This window comes from Scatophagus argus, chromosome 21 (genome assembly GCF_020382885.2).
Source record: "Scatophagus argus isolate fScaArg1 chromosome 21, fScaArg1.pri, whole genome shotgun sequence".
Classification (NCBI taxonomy): Eukaryota; Metazoa; Chordata; class Actinopteri; family Scatophagidae; genus Scatophagus; species Scatophagus argus.
The window spans coordinates 5,342,812-5,361,141 of NC_058513.1; the positions used below are offsets into that span (position 1 = coordinate 5,342,812).

General features: G+C 39.1%; 1 long non-coding RNA gene across 1 annotated transcript in view; it reads left to right on the forward strand.

Moving 5' to 3' along the window:
• Positions 1-18,330, forward strand: part of LOC124052461 — a 179,597-nt gene that overhangs the window by 122,177 nt on the left and 39,090 nt on the right. Inside the window, exon 3 of the long non-coding RNA XR_006842005.1 lies at positions 4,370-4,515. This is a non-coding gene — a long non-coding RNA (uncharacterized LOC124052461). The remainder of the gene's footprint in view (positions 1-4,369; positions 4,516-18,330) is intronic.

An 18,330-nucleotide genomic window follows, 5' to 3' on the forward strand; every position in this document is an offset into this window, starting at 1 on the left:
GATACTGTTTGGATAGGTGCACAGTAGGCCTTGAGAGATGTACAATGTAGCTGTAACCATCACTTTTTATTGCATGCTTACTGAGCCACCACTGTACTTTGGCTCAATTATTGGGTGGGGATGGGGGTTGTGGATTGAATGATGAATTAATACAAATATCTCTCTGAGTTAGAGCTGCTGAGGGTAGAAGTAAGTTCACTTAGTTTGAGCCAAATAGTCAGTTCACTTTAGGCAATGAGATAAAACTGAGGTTGAAATGAAAAATATGTATGGATATGCTAAGCTACAAGGCCATGTCAGCAGTCTTGTCTTTTGGTGTTTTTTTTTTCATTAAGGTTCATTCTGGTATATTACCAGAAAATGTTAATTACCTCCGGTCATTCAGTATTTGAGTTCATGATTCTAGCCTTTCTTTCTTCTCAGTCTCAGAAAAGTATTAAAGTTCAATTCTTTCAAGCTGTCAGGATTTCTAATAATTATCACTTTATGTGTTATTTCGTTTTTGTTCCATTCTAAGCCAAAAGTTGCATGTTGCATGTTGCATGTTGTATGTACCATTTGGTGACAGCACAGCAGACATTACATGTATTCATAAAGTTCAGCCTGTTTTATTCGGAAGCTCATGCACTGGACTACAACATTGCTGTATTGGCCTAGCTGTTAGTCTAACAACATTAAGGATGCACAAGATGCTTCAAATGTTCATCTTCTTAGTGAAGAGAGAAACCACGGAAACATTTTACTTGATCCTTAATTGTGTCTTCAAGTAGAAAACTGAAGTGCTAATCAACAACAGATGTTGCTCTGTCCACTTTGTCAGCCTTCATTTATCTGATTTTGGGATGCTCAAGGTCAGAGTACATCACTTTTATTTTCTCAAAACAGATTTTTTCTGCATGCACTCAAACTAGCAACTCTCCAGTCACAGGCTTGACTCCTTGCCCATTAGGCCACAGCTCATGTTCTTTGTTCTCCTCATGATGTTCCTGCTTGGAGCTGCTTGTTGGACCACTCAGCCAACGCTTTAAGCCACTGTGACAGTTTCTGGCAACAGAGAGCAGCAGCCCTGCGTGAGTTATACAAGATCACCACATGTGTGATCCCACTGAGCATGAGTTATGCTCCCACTGCCTCCTGTTGTCTTTTGATCGCAATTTATCACCAAGTATTTTGGGTCAGCCTTGCCTCCTGATACACAGAAAAGTGAGGGTGAGATTAGGTGAAGATACCTTTATATTGTCCCTTGGATACTGCTGAATGGCACTGCTGTTGGGCAGGGTGGAGTAATTTATTCATTCATTATTCATTCATTAATGTAACTGACTTTTTACTAAAGCCCACTCATTAGCAAACATGACTATACTAGTTTACCCACAGCTGTAAGCTGGTGTTAGATAGATAGATAGATAGATAGATAGATAGATAGATACTTTATTGATCCTGAGGGAAATTCAAGTGTTAGCTTACTTTCCAACAGCAAGGGCCATTTGCTACTACTGCTGTGTGTTATTATGCAAAATACCTGTTCAAGAACTTCTACTGCATAGGTTCTGAGGTGCAATAATTTTGTTATTGGATACAGAAAAAAAATGTAGTGTGTCAAGTTTTGAAGCAGGTACCTCTGTCTTTTAGCATTATAACAATACTGTATGAATACATATCATATCAGCATTATATGATACATCTGCAGATAAATAAATAAAATAAAATTAAACAAAACATTAAGGGTTTTCATTAAAAAAAAACAAACACATAAAAACTGCTGGTAGCCAGAGACAGTTTATTCAATCATCTTTTGGAGTTTTAGCATTAGCATACAGCTACAGATGACAAAATCTGTGAGCAACAATTTTTGCCACAGTTTCACAATTCAAAAGTGCTTATGTGTTCTGTGAGAGAAAGTATAGCAATAATCAGACTACTACATGTGGCAGGACTCAGAGAACCGTCACATAGCAACCCAGATTTCTCTACCATTGAATGCACCCTGAAACAGATGTGTAAAGTGACTGAAGTGACTGATAGACTCACTAAGATCACTAAGAGCTCACAAGGGTTCTTGTTCCTCGTAGACCTCAGCTTCTACAACCTAAGGCATTAAAGCTGTGGTGCTCTTATTCTCTTGTCCTTTGGCCACAGGTCCCCCAGATGTTGTAGCTATGAACAGGGGGGAAAACTAAACAGCCAGGGCAGCACTGATGAGTCACCAGCCTAATGGACCATGGTATGAAACGTGATAGGGACTGCTTCTGCCTTGTGAGGGCAGTTTAGTGAAAACATTGTCATTACTACAACCTGAGGCCTCCCAGGCCAGGACCTCATGCAGTGAACCGTATGGAGAGAAAAGGAAAGAGAGGAGAGGGACAGGACAAGCTGAACATGATACAATCGGGGATGGATGGAGTCCAGTTTCAGACAGTGAGAGCTGGAGGAGGAGGGAAGCGGAACAGGCCAAAGTCTTTGTTTTATCTGGAGCAAACAAGGCACTTGCATCATAGCAGCTCTCCAAGAATAATGTCAAAACCTGATGACTCAAAGAGAAAATAGAGAGTTGATGAAAATAAAGCTTCATCTGTCTCGCCTGGTTAACACTCAAACTTGGGAGCAGGGTGCAAAAGTGGATTTTGGACAACAGATATATTTGTACATCTTTATCTTGTTTATATGTTGTTTTAAATTTTTATGGGCTGCAAATTTAAGTTGGACAAACTAACACTGAGAAATACTTTCAGTTACATAACACAACCAATGGCACAGTATATCTTTGATGACAAACTGTCAGCTGTCACTCAGCATTTTGCATTTGACCTCAGTTAAGTAAAGAACTAAATTGACTGTGCAAAAGCAGTCTGTGTATTCAAGACGTGTGTGTGTGTGTGTGTGTTTGTGTGCATATTTATTGAAAATCCACTGCTGTTTCAGTCATGCTTACTCTAATACATTCAGCATGCACTGGCTCAAATTTGAAACACACAAATTAGAGCTGCTATAAACAATTTCCATCTCCAAGAGAAGTCAGGATAAGAGCCTGTTTGTGTTCTCCCGCATACATTAAGCATTTATCTCTATATAGAATAGAAAAGATATTGCAAGTCAATTGTATCTGGTATGGTTCAGGAAATACACTCAGAGAAATAAAGATGAATAAAAAATATATTTAAGAGCATATGATAAAATTCTTTGTAAGTAAACATCACGATGCACTTTGGGCTCAGTTTTTGATGACTGAAAAAATCTATCTGTGTTGTTTGTGAAGAACAGCCTGAAGAGGTAGTGTGGAAAGTTTTATTTAATTAAGCAAAAAATATAGTTAGAATTACTTGAAAGAATGAAAAAAGTGATGGATGTGATTCCTGCCAGATCAAAGCAAAGGAAAAATTGTGCCTAACTGAGCCTACATTTTGATGAAAGTTGCAAAATCTTAACACGTACGGCTGATTTGTTAAGAAATTCGAAATATTAAACTTGAGATGGTTGCTGTAGCTCCTCCAACAGGCCTCATGATATGATGCCAGCCGGATCTGTTTGGTCCAGTTTTATTACAGCTTTGGTCTCTCAAAATAAGAGACACAAGTATATGCAGACAAAATGATAGTAAAAGAGCTGACCCAAGTATGAATGAAAATATGAAAGCACCAATTGTTTATCATTTCAGAAAGTTAGCTTTATTTGGTCTAAATGAATGAACTTTTCCAAAAGATCTTCAGTTAAAATGCTATCTCCAGTGCTCATTTGGTATCAAAACAGGGCCAACATCTTGTGTCTGTGGCGACTAAATGTTAACATACAATGTCCTGCTCCAAACCCCCCCCCTCCTTAACTCAGAGGCACAGCCTGGATTTATAACTGGTACTAACTTTGGAACAGAGCCTCCACTGGAAACAAATTTAGGGTGTCTGCCTTCGTCCTGAGGGTCACAAGCAGGACCATGTCATCGCTGCAGTCCCCCCAGTCACTCACACAAAAGGCTCTGCTTCATGTCCCCAGAATGCCACTGCATTAAGTCTGTGTGAACGTGTGTGTGTGTGTGTGTGTCGCCCCTGGTTTGGGGACACAATCACACACATAATGGGTGTTTGGTGATGGAAATGGAGCCTTGTAGCACCATGACTTTCTGTCTATATCATCCTAATACTTCATCCATGCACACAGGTAGCTGAAATGCTTAGAAAAGAAGAGAAATTATTTCCACATGATAACAGGGAAATGTTGTTGATATTAGCCATTAATGACCATGCAGAATACAGAGTGGAAAATAACTAGTGGCTACAACAAAATGTGGAGAGCAGAGAGGGACTTAGTGTTTGGAGAAAACACACCTGAGGCGATGAGGAAAAGCTAACGTTCTCCCTCCTGATGTCATTGGTAGGGGCGCACCCGCCGGTGAAAAGCCAGGCCACCTTTTTTCCTGTCCTGGCATCTGAAGGACACCCAAGGGAGCGAGACGTCAGCGTCACTGCAGCAGCCTGCCGCCATCACCATCATCAACGCTAACATCATCATCACCTGTGAAAGGTAAAGTCCAAACATCTGTCATCCATCCATTTTTACCTACTAGGGATGAGTGATTTGGTAGCTGCCTCTCTGAACCAGTTTCTCTGACCCTTTTTTTCATTTTCTGACACTTCCCATATTCCATACCAAACATAAATACACTTCTCAGCAGCACCACATGTTATTTAAAGTGTCTCTTTGCCTCAGTTTATTTTTATACTGTAGAGCTGCTGTGTCAAAGGGAGAGTTGGCTATCATGTTTTGTCTTATATTTTCTTACTAAACCGTGTCAAAGTGGCAGCAGATGACATGTCTGGTGTCCAAATGCAGAGTGCAATGAATTTGAATCCAATGCGTAAGATGCTAAACTCATTTTACAAATCAGAACAGACAGTCAAAGCTATAAGTATCCTTTTCCTCACTTCCACAGCAGCACAGACACACATTTCTCACTATTTATATAAAATGGCAAAGTATGCACTTTATATTTGCTTTTACTTGATTTTCTTTCCCCTTATGATGGGATTTCACCTCCCCTTTGCCACTCCTCCAATTTATCCTTCCTGTTTCACCACAGCTATTCTCTATTGGGTTACATAGCTTGGATAAGACAAGCCAGGATTTACACACACAGGAAAGATAAGAGGACATTTTTATGGCACAACCACTATTTTAGAGGTGCGTATGAGAGTCGGAGAACCATTTTTGGACTGCAGACATGGCTGGAAAATCAGTGTAAGCTACTAAAAACTAGGTTGTAACATTTTAAGGCCTCGTGGCTTTTCACGGAAACACCTCCCTATACAGAAAATATACCATATTAATCATGTAGCTATTAGCATGGTTGTTTGTATCCAGGCAGGGGGGAGTCATATTAAATATAATACTCTATTTAGTTGCCGATTTAAGTGTAAGGTTGCACATGTTCTTTGTACCTCAGGTTCAAATTATTCCCCAAACTGAATGCCTCCTCGAAGTGCCAAATAAATAATAAAACCACCATAGCAATGAAACTGTGCATGCAGAATGAAGGTGTCATGTCCTTGTTCAGATGTCCCATCCACAAAATGCCACATTGGACCAAAAGCCTATTTTAACAAGAGCCCCACCCATAAACAAATGCCCATTCTTAAAGTACACAATTTCCCCGCAATTTTCCAGTGTGCTGCATTTGACCAGTGTTTCAGTTGGAGAGTTATATCTCAATTGACAGAGGTGAACACCAACTGAAGTAAAACCGATTTCATTTTGACATTGGAGATCTTTCTGCTACAGTAAAAGCATTTGAAATTGCGTTTGGTGTAAGGTCAGAAAGACTGGGGCAAACCACCACTTTGAAAGTCAGAAACTTCTGGCCAGATAATAGTTGCTCCTAATCAGTCCTGCAGTGAAGATCTAATGTAATGTTTGTTTGTTTGTTCGTGGTAAGTGTGACTTATTGCACCTTCATAATGTTACACAATGTGTAGTCTATAAAAAACAGTGTTCTATGTGCTGTGTACTGGGGCCAGTCATAGGCAGGAGTTCCCCAGTGGTCTGCTGTACTTGCTGGTGACCTGCTGTCCTGTGTGCTAATGGTGTCAGTGGGACACAGAGTCCTCTGTGCAGCAGCAGCACACTGGCCTGTTGTGACTGTGGCTATTTAACAGAGGCCCTGTATGCCCCTTCAAGAGTGGCACGTGTATCCTCTCCCTCTGCTGCTAAATATAGCAACAACAATGGACCCGGGAAATACCTGTTTAGAAAAAAAGAAAAAAAAAACTCACCTCAGATGATATCAGCTTACACCTTATGAATAAAGCTTAGAGAAATGTAATTTTCCATTGATGGCAGAGGGACTGAATACTAAGGAGGATTGTTTTGTGTGTTTCATCTCATCAAGTGTAATTTTTATCAACTTAGACATGTGGGTGTAGGTACAGAAGCACATTTAGGACAGTCATTGAAAAGGTTTTCATAAGCTAGTGTGAAACGTTGGTGTTTTTATCAGCTAGCCACAAACTGACATTGATATATACATGAAAATTGCTTTACTTGTTTTTCAGAAGGCACACAAATCCACCTAAACTACTTTGCCTTTTAATTTTCTTATGCCTTACTCCACAAACTCTTTCTGAAATGATTGAGTCCTTGTGAAGTCTACATTAAAGTGGTCTGTACATAACAACCTATAAGAGACATCCTGCTTTATAAGGCTTGGTGCCAAAAGTATCAACTGTGGGTCAGTACAGTACAACATGTATATGTTGACCTTTTGTATCCTCCCACACAGGGGAGGAGAACCATTAGAATCATTCCTGGTGGAATATATCATAGTTATAGCTCTTAAACTTTGTTGCTCAAATACCCCCACACATTTTGGTCCGGACGCCTGCGCGACTCCCCGGTGGTCCTCTTAACTGAAAGAAAGTGATTAAATGATCATCGTCAATTGGAATCTTTGCTTTGGGTCCTGATATGGGGCAGCCATTAAGAAAACGGCACGATCCCCGATGAGAGGATCTGTCCGTGGCTGGTAGCCTTGGAGCGACTGTGCAACCTGAGGCAGTGAACTGCAGCTAAAGATTGACCCTTTTTCTCTCCTGAGGCCATCATTCACCCACAGAGCTGTGAAATGATTTTTTGGGTAAAAGAAAACGATTTTAACATGTTTTTCATCTTGGAGTGAAGTGTAATAGCCATGAAAGGGCAAATAAATATTATCACTTTACATTAATAATGATTGATGCCTCAGGGAGTTGGCGAAAGTGTCTGCGTGCACATATATATGATTGTTACTGATACATTAACATGTAGACAGTATTTCAGTGTTGTAGCTGCTTAAAGTGGAGATAACTTTAACTACTTTGCATGCTGGGCAACTTAAGCTTTTCAATCAAATGCTTGTGTTTTTGTGTGTTTTTACAGTCTAAGAAGATCATTTAGACCTCAAAATACATATGATGGGCCACAAAGTGATAAATATATATTGTTTAGCCTGAGATTCTAATCTGGTTTCATCCTCGTTATATAGTTACATGAATGGTATTAACTTGACAATAGTTATATTGTATATACAGTATAACAGTATATACAGACAACATAATGAAATATAATAAGATGCATCATTAGAAACCCTCTTCCATTTATGTGTAAAAATGACAGCTGACATTATGTGGCTAGTGAATCTCTGCTCCCAGCTATTTTTATTCAGCAAGCAGGAATTATTTACATTTCAGACCTGTGGCTAACTCCCAGTCCTCTTCAGCCTCTTAAGCGTCTTGTTATCTCTGTTAGGTGTGTTTGGCCTTAGAGTGTGAGAGCTGGATGCTGTATGGACGTCTTGTTCCATGTGTTTGCTTTTCGCCACTGGACTGGCGAGAAGATGGATGAGCCTTTCAGTGCCGATAACTCGATTTTTTTGTTAGTTTTTTTTGCTACCATTAGCTACCAAGCAGGCTAACACCCCAGTGATCCCTCTTCATCTCAAATAGACTGGAAAATATAAGACCATAGAGCTGTCAGGAGTGACCACTTATATATTCAGTCCAACCATGATGGACAACATGGGTTCAGACCCAGCAGTTTCAGTACCTCTCAGTGTTGGTCTTCTCAACACTCTCTTTTCTTTCTCTCTGTCTCACACACACACACACACACACACTCAGTGTTTCAAAGAAACACACAGAAATGCAGTAAGGCAGAGTTCCTAGATCTGTCAAAGCTCATTTGGCTGAGCAGTTTGCCAGCAGCACAAGGATTTAGACAACGAGGGAAATTTTTGTTGAAGTAAACATGCCTGCTTGCATGTAAACTCATCAGCACTCGCAACGCTTTCCAAATAACTCTAATTTTCAGAGATGAATTGGAAGAAAATGCTCTGCGACGGTGCACAGAGTCTTCGGGGGTTTAAGTTGGGGACTGAAAAAGTTTGCGTCATGGTTCCCAGACCGCAGTGCCGCACGCGTCATGAACAAGAAGAGCTAGAATATTTCCTTTCAACAGTCATGGGAATCTTAATATTCACAATCCAGCTCTGTGATTGTACCTACTCTGCAAAGCTGAGCCAGACATTAAACATTTTAGCCACTTGAGCTGAATGTGCCATCAGCATGATTAGGCAAGCTTGTAAAACACAGAACAGTGGTTGTATTCTCAAGGGATGTTAATTAGGCTGTTAAATTTAAATAAATAGATTTTATGTACTTTTGAATATTATGCAAAAGTTCTGATTTTTATCATGAATTTAGTATCTAATTGTAGCTACATGAGTCTGAAGAGAATTAACAGAATCCCTGCAAATTAGGGCTCTGTCAGGATCAATTGAACACATAACAGGATGTGGTCAGAAAAAAGGCCAAACCTCTGCAGACATTCCAACAGTTTTATATCACATACTAGATTTAAATACAGGAAAAACACATCGCTGTATGTTAACAACATGTTATACACCATATTGTGATCATTATCAAGTAAAAATTACAGAATTGTGAGACTTTATACACAGAAACAACACATTCTTTCTTTAATTAATGAAATACATTCATGGCTTTAGCTGATTCAGTCTGTAGAATATGCTGACAAATGTTACCTCAGGTTAATGGATTTCAGATAGGCATTGCCTTATAAGGGACAAAGTCTTGATGACTTCTCTGTACCTGTCGTACTGCTACAGCTGCATAGTCTTGCATTTACTTCTGTAAAAAGCCTGTAAAGAGAGTTTGGGGTGCTGTTCTTGCGAGAGAAGTCTAGTTTTCACTTTGGGTGTATTTACCAAGACCTTTCATGCAAAGAAAAGAAACCATCCAGAACCACAACTGAAGAGGCTGCTCTTGATGCATACTGCCACCAATATTTAGAACCAAATGTCCCGGATCTAATCTGTGTCTTATTTGATTAAGTGTACATAATCATGATTAAATTTGTACCAAACCTAACAGCTAACAATCATGATTTACTGCACATCTATTTAAGGGTTCTTTTTATATAATGTATATATATATATATATATTAAAGGTTTAGGACCTACTGTGCAATAGTATCAATTACTGCATATTTTAAGAGCTTAGTGGTAGGTAAAGCCCGATGAACAAATATTTGGCGTGTCCAAGCAAACATTTCCCCCTGTGTTTAATCATTAGAGAGAACAGCCGACCTGTGTAGGTGTCCTTCAGTGAATCTCGGTGCTACATAAACACTTGTGGTGGAAGGTATTTACCCGAATCTCCAGCAAACGTGTGCTCAGGCGTCCACGGAACAACTTAAATCTGTCGGTTGCATGGCCAATTTGACCTTGAGAACTTGAGTGTGTGTGTTTGTAACCTAGCTGTTACAAACACAGCAGAGTGAAAACGCTGCTGGAAATTCGAGGAGTTTGGAATGAACATAGTCCTCCTCCCCACTGTGTGAAAGTGTGTTTTGTTTGTTGTGTGCAAAGGGTAAAGGTCAATGTGTAATCCATACATGCATCTACAAATGTTTTTACATATTCAGCCGGAGTGAATTTCATTTACAAAACAGGCTACAGGTGGAAGGTTAAATTTGCAAGCTTCCATTGTTCATATCAGAAATCCAGAGTGTATCTCACTGGAGAACGCTGCTGTGATGGTCTGTAAGAAATTTCAGAGGGTTTAATACTCAAACAAAACAAAACCAAGCGTCTCTGCTTGCTTTCAGAATCGTTGATCTGGCAATCTTCGTATTTGACAGCTTCCTTCATTGTAAGTCACTCTAAATAAAAAAACAGCAGCTAAACACTTTAAATGTAAATGTGAAACCTAAGTATTGTCTTTCCCAGCGGGATGTCTGCAGGAGGAAAGCAGCCCCTCTCTGGGGAGCTGTGTCAGCCTAATAATGCTACTGTATCCGAAGATGGATATGGACATTAAAATTCAGAGGAATGTTGGTGCCAAGATTCTCTCGAGACTGTCCTCACTCGTGCTAATGCACATTCATGTATGCAGGGAGACATATGGAAGAACAGGCTTATGGACATAAGTATTGGATTACTTATGAGGAACTTCCTTAATGGCAATCATCAGTTAGGCCTAACCTTTATCTAACCTCAAACTCTCTCCCAAACCTCGCCCTGTCTGAGTATGCATCATCAATTGTGTGGAGTACATTTTCGGATGCATCCCATTGCAAACTTTATGGAAGTGGCTGTGTGCTTTGGGGAGTTTTACCAGTTAGTTCTCATCGTTGCCTTACTTGAAACTCTTGAAACAGCAAAAAAGAAAAATATTACTTCAAAACATGACATCCATGAAATCATAAATCTTGCTTTTCTGTGGCGTCCTGAAGGGGATTCCAAGGTCGCCGTCATGATTTCATTGTTGTCCCTTGTAGAAGATGGAGGAAAACACCCACAACATTGAAGTTTCTCAGCATTTGCAAGACCCAGTGGCAGTTGCAGTGCTTGTTTTTCCTCCCACTGATGACGTGGGGCATTAGACAGCTTATTCCAGTGTTGTACAGCAGAGGTGAGAAAGATGAAAGATTTAAAAATATACTTCAGTGAGCCATGCAAGATTCGATACAATATTCATAGGGTTTTTTGTTAATTTTTGAAAAAAACAAAACAAAACAAAAAAAATAACCTAACAAATATTCATTAAAAAAAACTCTCTCCCATCCTCAGTAACAGTAAAAGAAATAAGTTAACCGAAGTAACATAAACATCAAATAAGTAAGTAAGGACGATGGGTAAAATAAATAATGAAAGAAATTAAAAAATAAAAAAAAAACATGCATACACATATTCAAAACACATTTAAACTGGGAAAAAATAAACATGAATGTGTGTGTGTACATGTAGGTATCTATACATGTACATCTACATGTGCATGCTAAAAGTTGGAGGAACACAGCTCATTTACAATAACATAAGGCAGTTCATTCATCATGCTATTCTGTCTCACAGTCAGAATTCCTTTATTTATCCCTGGAGGGAAATTCCTGAAATCATGTCATGTTACTTTAGCATTAATTAGTTTGTAGCTCCTTACATTTACTGGAAAATCTGAGGGTATAGTGATGTCCTTATTGAACTGTAACAAATGACAGAGCCAGGCTAGCTGTGCCTCCCTGCTTCAGGTCTTTATGCTGGACTAACTTTAAATGTCACTGATACTGAACTTGAAATAATATTTAAATTTACCTAAACACAGTCTCACCCCTTTAACTGTTGTTCTGTAGCTGTGTTGACTTTGATTCATGCAGTGCATGCTTATGTAAGCTGATTGGAGGTTTACTGAGCCTCTAGATTTACACCTGAGTCCCTCCACTCCCCCTTCCTCTCCCTGGACCTATAGACTTACATTAGTCTTTATATAGAGAGGAGAAAGCAGACTAAAACATGGCACAGGGACAGGTTTATGGGGTCACTATCTATTTACAGTGATCTAATTTTAATCCCTGTGGAAAGAATGGATCTACATGTGCATGTAAAAACAGGGGTGCACAGCTTGGAATACACTGTATGAGATGCTTCAGCCTCCTGTGATCATACATCGACCCTGAGGCCAATTTAAACACCCTCGGTGCATTCAGCTAGATTCAAACTGATTGAATGACTGGTGCATAGTCAGCACTGTCAAGCTCGCTGCTGAGTCTCACGTTCAGTTTCGCACTCTAACACCCATCTCAGGCCAGCGCCTCGTTTGACATACCATGTTTGACAGTGCAAAAGCTGTTTAATTTCAAAATATTTGCTCAATAATTCAGAGACAGATGTGCTCATATTCCCATAGATTTGATTTCATGCAACTTGAAATAAAAGCTCGCCCCCACTCATAAAACGCACCAGTAAGCTGAGTCTGCTGTGGGTACGTTATTTTGCACATGGAAGCAGGGATACATTTCAGATTGTTATCAAGGATTGTCCAAAGACTACACATGCCTTCAGTGCTATACTGGGGTCTTGGCACGTCAGTATATTTGCACAGTTCTTCATCTACACCGACAGACTTATGGAGTCACTCACACTATTACATTTCGGGTGCTTGTATGCCAATAAAAATGTTGTATTCATGTCTTCTTGTGTATGCTGATTTGGCACTTAAAGACTTGTGCAGCTCAGATTGTTTTTGGTGCACATGCCCAAGGACTTGTCAAGATGTTATACCAAAACATGCTTTACTAGATGGAAAGAGAGGGATTATTTCCCAGAGCCATTCAAGAAAAAGTTGGTATACAAACATATAATTCATTAACTGTTGCCATGTCTGTCCTCTCACCAGGGAGATATGAATATGATTGTTTATTTAGTGTTGAACGACATGCAGGCAGACATTTAAAGTACTGGTTGTGGGTCTAAAACATTCAACAGTCATAATTTCTGAGCTCATTTTGGGTAAATATGTACAGTACATTATGTGTGTATGTGATCTAATTGAATGTGACTTTGGAGCCTTAAGAAGCAACTTTACATAATACACTCTCTACATCATTATTACTTGTTTGAGGAACTTTACTTACCACTTACTGCTTCTATATTGTTGGTGCTTTGCTCAGCTCCACTTATGTGAAACTGCTCACATAAGTGGAAGAGAAAGTCCAGTAGGACAGAATATGAGATTGTTTTCCTGCCAGTTTATGTTTATTTAGTTTTTAATAACTGATCAATGGCACTTCAATTTCTTTCAACTAACACGCATTTATGGGGCACCACAAGTCCTTTTACTACATTTAAGCTCATTTCGGTGCTTATGTGGTCTCAGACTCAAGTTAGCCCAGTAAGGCACTGCCCTGGCCAGTCAAATGCATCCAAGTGCTTATTCTAGATACTTGAGCATTGCATTTCTAATATTTACCTTTCAGTCTATGCAGTGAAAGGTGACATGGTTCCTCCGTGAAAACTTATCACAGGAGTAAATTACAACCTCATAATATTAGAAACCAAGTGTTTGGCATCTGAGCATCAAGCCATCGATCCTGCTTTGGCATCAAGTCTTCATACTGATGGATTTGATGGTTTTTTTTTTTGTTTTTTTGTTTTTTGTTGTTGTTGTTGTTTTAAGCAAGGTTAGCTGTTATTTATGATGATGCCCACTTCAACACTTCAGCTCCTTTAAGCACTTCAGCTGCTTTTCAGTGATTGCATTTCAAGTTACAGCCAACATCCTTCAGTGCTGAAACTTTTACTGAAAGTTGAAATCCTTTCAATACCCTTAAACCATGGATCTCACGGAATGGCATATAAATAGCATATCACTTTTATGAGTATTTAATGTGTCATTTAACACCATGAGTTTTAGCAAGGTACAAAGGCTGGTGACCTTTGCAATGTGTTTATATTTCCATACGTACAACTTCCACTTTAACTCCTTTCACTGCTTACACTCATTGCAGCTTTATCAGGTACAATGCATGTAGATACATTTCTCAATCATATTTGTTTGTGTATATACAATTCACTTTACTGTGTTTCTTTATCACAGCACTAAGACTCCACTTGACCAAAAATGTGATGTCACCCTCTTAAAATCAGACACGTGGTATACCCCAGGTCGCATGACAGCTTTATATGTCAGCTGTAGCTGACATGACATCTTCATAGGTTTGGCCAAATGACTTACTGCTTTACCGCAGGGTGTATACAGTTCATATCAAATTGCCTACTAAGCTTTGTGTTTTATTGTCAAAGGAAGCCAAAATAACTCAAAGAAATCTATAAAAGAGGTTATTTTGACAAACAGTGCAACACAGTATTCTTAGGCTTTCCAGACAATAGTGCTATCTGATCATTTGATATCTGACATACACAATTCCACAGAGGCTCTTGGCAGACAGGCTGCATATTATTGGGTGAAGGTAGTGGATAAGTGTTTTTTGGTGGCAACCGACTGGCAGGTTTACTAGGTGTGATGTAATTTGATCTCCAAAGTGTCCAGGGAACTGATCTAACTTGTGTCAGAGTCCTGCTTGATTCACTGAGATCCCATAAAAGTTGAGGAAAAAAAAAAACAACCTCCTCCTAACCTTATGCCTTCAGCCTCGTGTCACCACAAAGTTTCAGGTCGAAAACATTGATATGTTCAACATTTACACTGATATCAAATGTCAAATGAAAGAGGACATGAATTAGATTTTCTTTTAGATTGTAACTGTAATGCAGTCACCTTAAAGTCATATAACTATTTGACTACAGTTATGATTTTATTGTTTATTTTATTGTACTGCTATAGTAGCTTGGTCTGATTTCCTCTTCCTTCACACCTACAGACGTAAGTTTCTTGCCATCTGCAGGTTTCTTGAGGATTGTTCTAAAGCTTCACTCCGGATGTTCAAGCAAGTCCCACAATTTCATCACAACTTTGTGGTTAACAGATCAGTTGTCATCATTTTCTTCCATGAAAACAAACTCTCTTATTCCATTGTATTTTTCCTTGGAGAAAAAGTCTTATTTGGATCTTTCCAACCATCTTTGGAATGTTACTTAATACCAGAACTGGACAAATACACATTGCCTAATACTTCTGCAATTACACGAGCTACTCAACAGTGTAAGGGGTAGTGACTGCATTCAGGATTCTGTTGACCCAATAACACTTTGTACTTGAATCCACAAAGGCAGAAATAACAAGAATTTGAACAAAACGACTGGTGATGGGGAATAAAATGTTGTTTACTCATATGGTTAGGTCACATTTTCCCATCCAAAAGGAAAATTTCAGATAAGAAGCCAATTTTTAAAGAAAATATTGATGAAGCAATTTGAAGTTGTGAAATTTTGCTAGAGTGAAAACAAACAAAGCAACCATTTCCTCAGTGTGTGTACGGAAAAAAAAAAAGAAAACAAGGAGAGGGGTAATAAAGAGTTCCTCTCTCTTTGACCCAAATCTGCCTTGCTGAGGTAGATTTCATCTCCAGGAAAGAGAATCCCACAAATCTTTGCCAGCAGTCAGACAGACACGGACAGAATGGTCTCATCAATGGGCCATGACGGCTGAATTTAAAGTATCTCTTTTACAACAGGGGGAAAGTATAAATATTGTTCTTGAAGAACCCGGACACTTGACTATTTCAATCGAAGCAGATTTTTAAGCTGTCTGAAGGGAAATGAACTCATAGGTCCAGAAGTTCTGCAGAATAATTTGTCAGAATCCCAAGAGGACATTTTTGTTGTATTTTGCAGCTGAAATATCTTTTAGTTCCTAATGATCACACAATGCAGCATGAATTCACTTTCCGTTTCAGTTGGCAAATAATACTAACGCTCACTTTTATAACTTTGCAAGGACCTTTGCAGCACAAGACAGTCATTTGGGCAATAAAGTTTAATAGTAATCTAGGATATCCTTATTTAATAACTAAATAGTTTAGAATTTTGCTTTATAGATAAAATAAAGTTCTGCAATAGTTTGACATTTTGGAAAACATTCATATACTTTTTCTCCCCAAGAATTAGACAAGAAGATTGATACCACTTTAATATTATTTAAAAATCTTTGAAGAAACATAAACATTCATTGAGTATCACTGGGAGATCTCCATCTCTTCGTCCATTACTCTCTCACACTTCCCTGTCCCTCAACTCCAACCGTCTCGTCTACGTCATTTGTCAGTGTGACAAATACGACTTTCAGCTAAATGTGTCCTGTTGTCCCCAGACTGCACTAAACACCAGTCATGAAAAAGTCATTCCTAACAGCCTGCATCCTGATCCAACTTTTGTCATGGCAGATGCATTAAGCTTCCCTGGCTGCCTCCTCCTCCTTCTCACCCCTGTGGAAGGGGTGTAGGAGGTAGATGGAGAGCATAAACAGGAGGAGGTATGGCTGAGAGAGACGAGAGAGGTAGATGAATTGGGGTAAAAGGTAGAGAGAATGGCAGAGGAGGGCAGTTCTCCAAAGGGAACGGGCAGACTCTGGAAATGGGCTATAGGCGATAAACTTAGTAAAGACAAGGAAGACAGATAGACAGATAGATATTGAGTGAGAGAGAATGCTGAAAGAGTATGCAGATATGTTGGATTGGATATAAACTAAAGCAGGGTAGCACACTGGGGGGTGTATTTCAGGGTACCTGAGGGACAACCTCGCAAAGCAGCCTCTACAAGCATCCACAACCCCTGATGCTTCCAGCAGCTGTTCCAGTGGAGCTCTCCACATGTCTCGCTTCTGGGAAAAACATTTTTCCCTCCAACTGTGGGGTCTCTCTGTCTCTCCCCCATCATGGGTAAAACATATCAAAGCAGTGTGCCGGTAGATCAAGAACACATAGGCCCCTCGGGATCACTTTTCGAAGTGATTTTCATATATTTTTTTCGCCTCTATCCTAATTTTCCTACATCTGTCTCAGGCACTCACTTTGTCATTCAAAGCTACCGTTAATAACGACCAGGAGGCTTATTAAAAGAAAGTGTTAATAGAAGAGCAGTTGTCACATTTCAAGAGCAGAGACTGGTGAGCTCACTGTTAGTCAATGTGTGAGAGCTTATCAGTGTTCTTCTGCCAATCAGATAGGAGTTGGAGTCTTCCTTTTTTCCTTGTTGCACATCTGCCAGTTGTCTCTAATAAAGCAGGGGCTACTATGTGTGATCCAGCTTGACTGATTGGGGTTCGTAAGGCAGTACAGTCAGACCAGCCTTTTTGGCTGGTGACCCTTAAGATGAAGGAATGTGTTCTTGTGACCCTTCATGACATCTTTGCTGTCGTGTGGACGTGTTGAGAGTGGTTCAACCCGAGAGTGAACGAATGTGTCTGATTTTTTTTTTCTTTTTTAGCAGTCTCAAGAGGAGGTAGCCAGTATTTGACAAGAACATTAAGAAAAAGAAACTTCTGTTTTTGTTTCTTGCATCTTTAATCACCTGATGACCCATCAGATTCATTCATTTAGATTAGTTTTACAATTATTTATTATTATTTATTACATTTACCTGCACTGATTTTTCAGGACACTCTCAAGATGGTCAATAAGATCAATCATATTTTAACAATGGTAAGTGACCTTTCTAATTCATCAGAGGCTGTTTTTGTATATAACCCTGTGTAATTCTGTTCAAAAACTTGACATGATACATTCAGGTTATTTACAAAAGACTTGCACTTGTAGAAAAAAAAAAGAGTTTGCAAAGAAAAGTTGTGTGTAAACATCGTCAATGATAAGGTTATTCAAAAACAAACTTAGAAAAAAATGCTTTTGTGAGCATTTGAGTATAGATTAAAGCAGACAATGCTATATGAGATGCAGCATTCAAAGTTTCCACGCTGTGTGTGGCACCAGTTACTCACGGACACACACATTAAGTTGTCCCATCCTACTTGGGTCAAAAATTTGCACTTGTAACTAATATCATTTCACAAGCTCAGCTTGAAGTTTACTTACCTATACTGATGCAATTGCAAATATAGTTTAAATGATAATGCCAAAGACCGTATCAACCAATGATAAAGACACTAATATAAAGTTAAATGGAAAAAACGTAAAGATATATTCCCAAAACACAAAGATCCAAGAATGAGGGAAGGGTCATGAAGGTCTTGTGTGAAGAGAACAATGAATGTGAAAACGCCTGGGATAATAGGGGAAATACTAAACTTAACCAAACAAAGCTGCAAAAACATCACTACCAGTAAGTCTTACCTCAAGAGAAAATAAAGGGAAAACATAAAAAGTCATTCTTAAAGGCACAATCATCATTTGGTGTACAGCAGCCTTTCTGCCCCAACTGTCCACATTATTTGTAATAATTTGACTTATTTAATATAGTAAAGCTCAAATAATACAGCCCATGTGGCCTACAGAGTGACAGCTCAAGAGAAAGGCATTGTGAACTAGACCAGGCCTTTGAGAAAATAACTCTCACCCGGGGTGGGAGATCTCTGCTAAATATGATATAACTATATAATATAA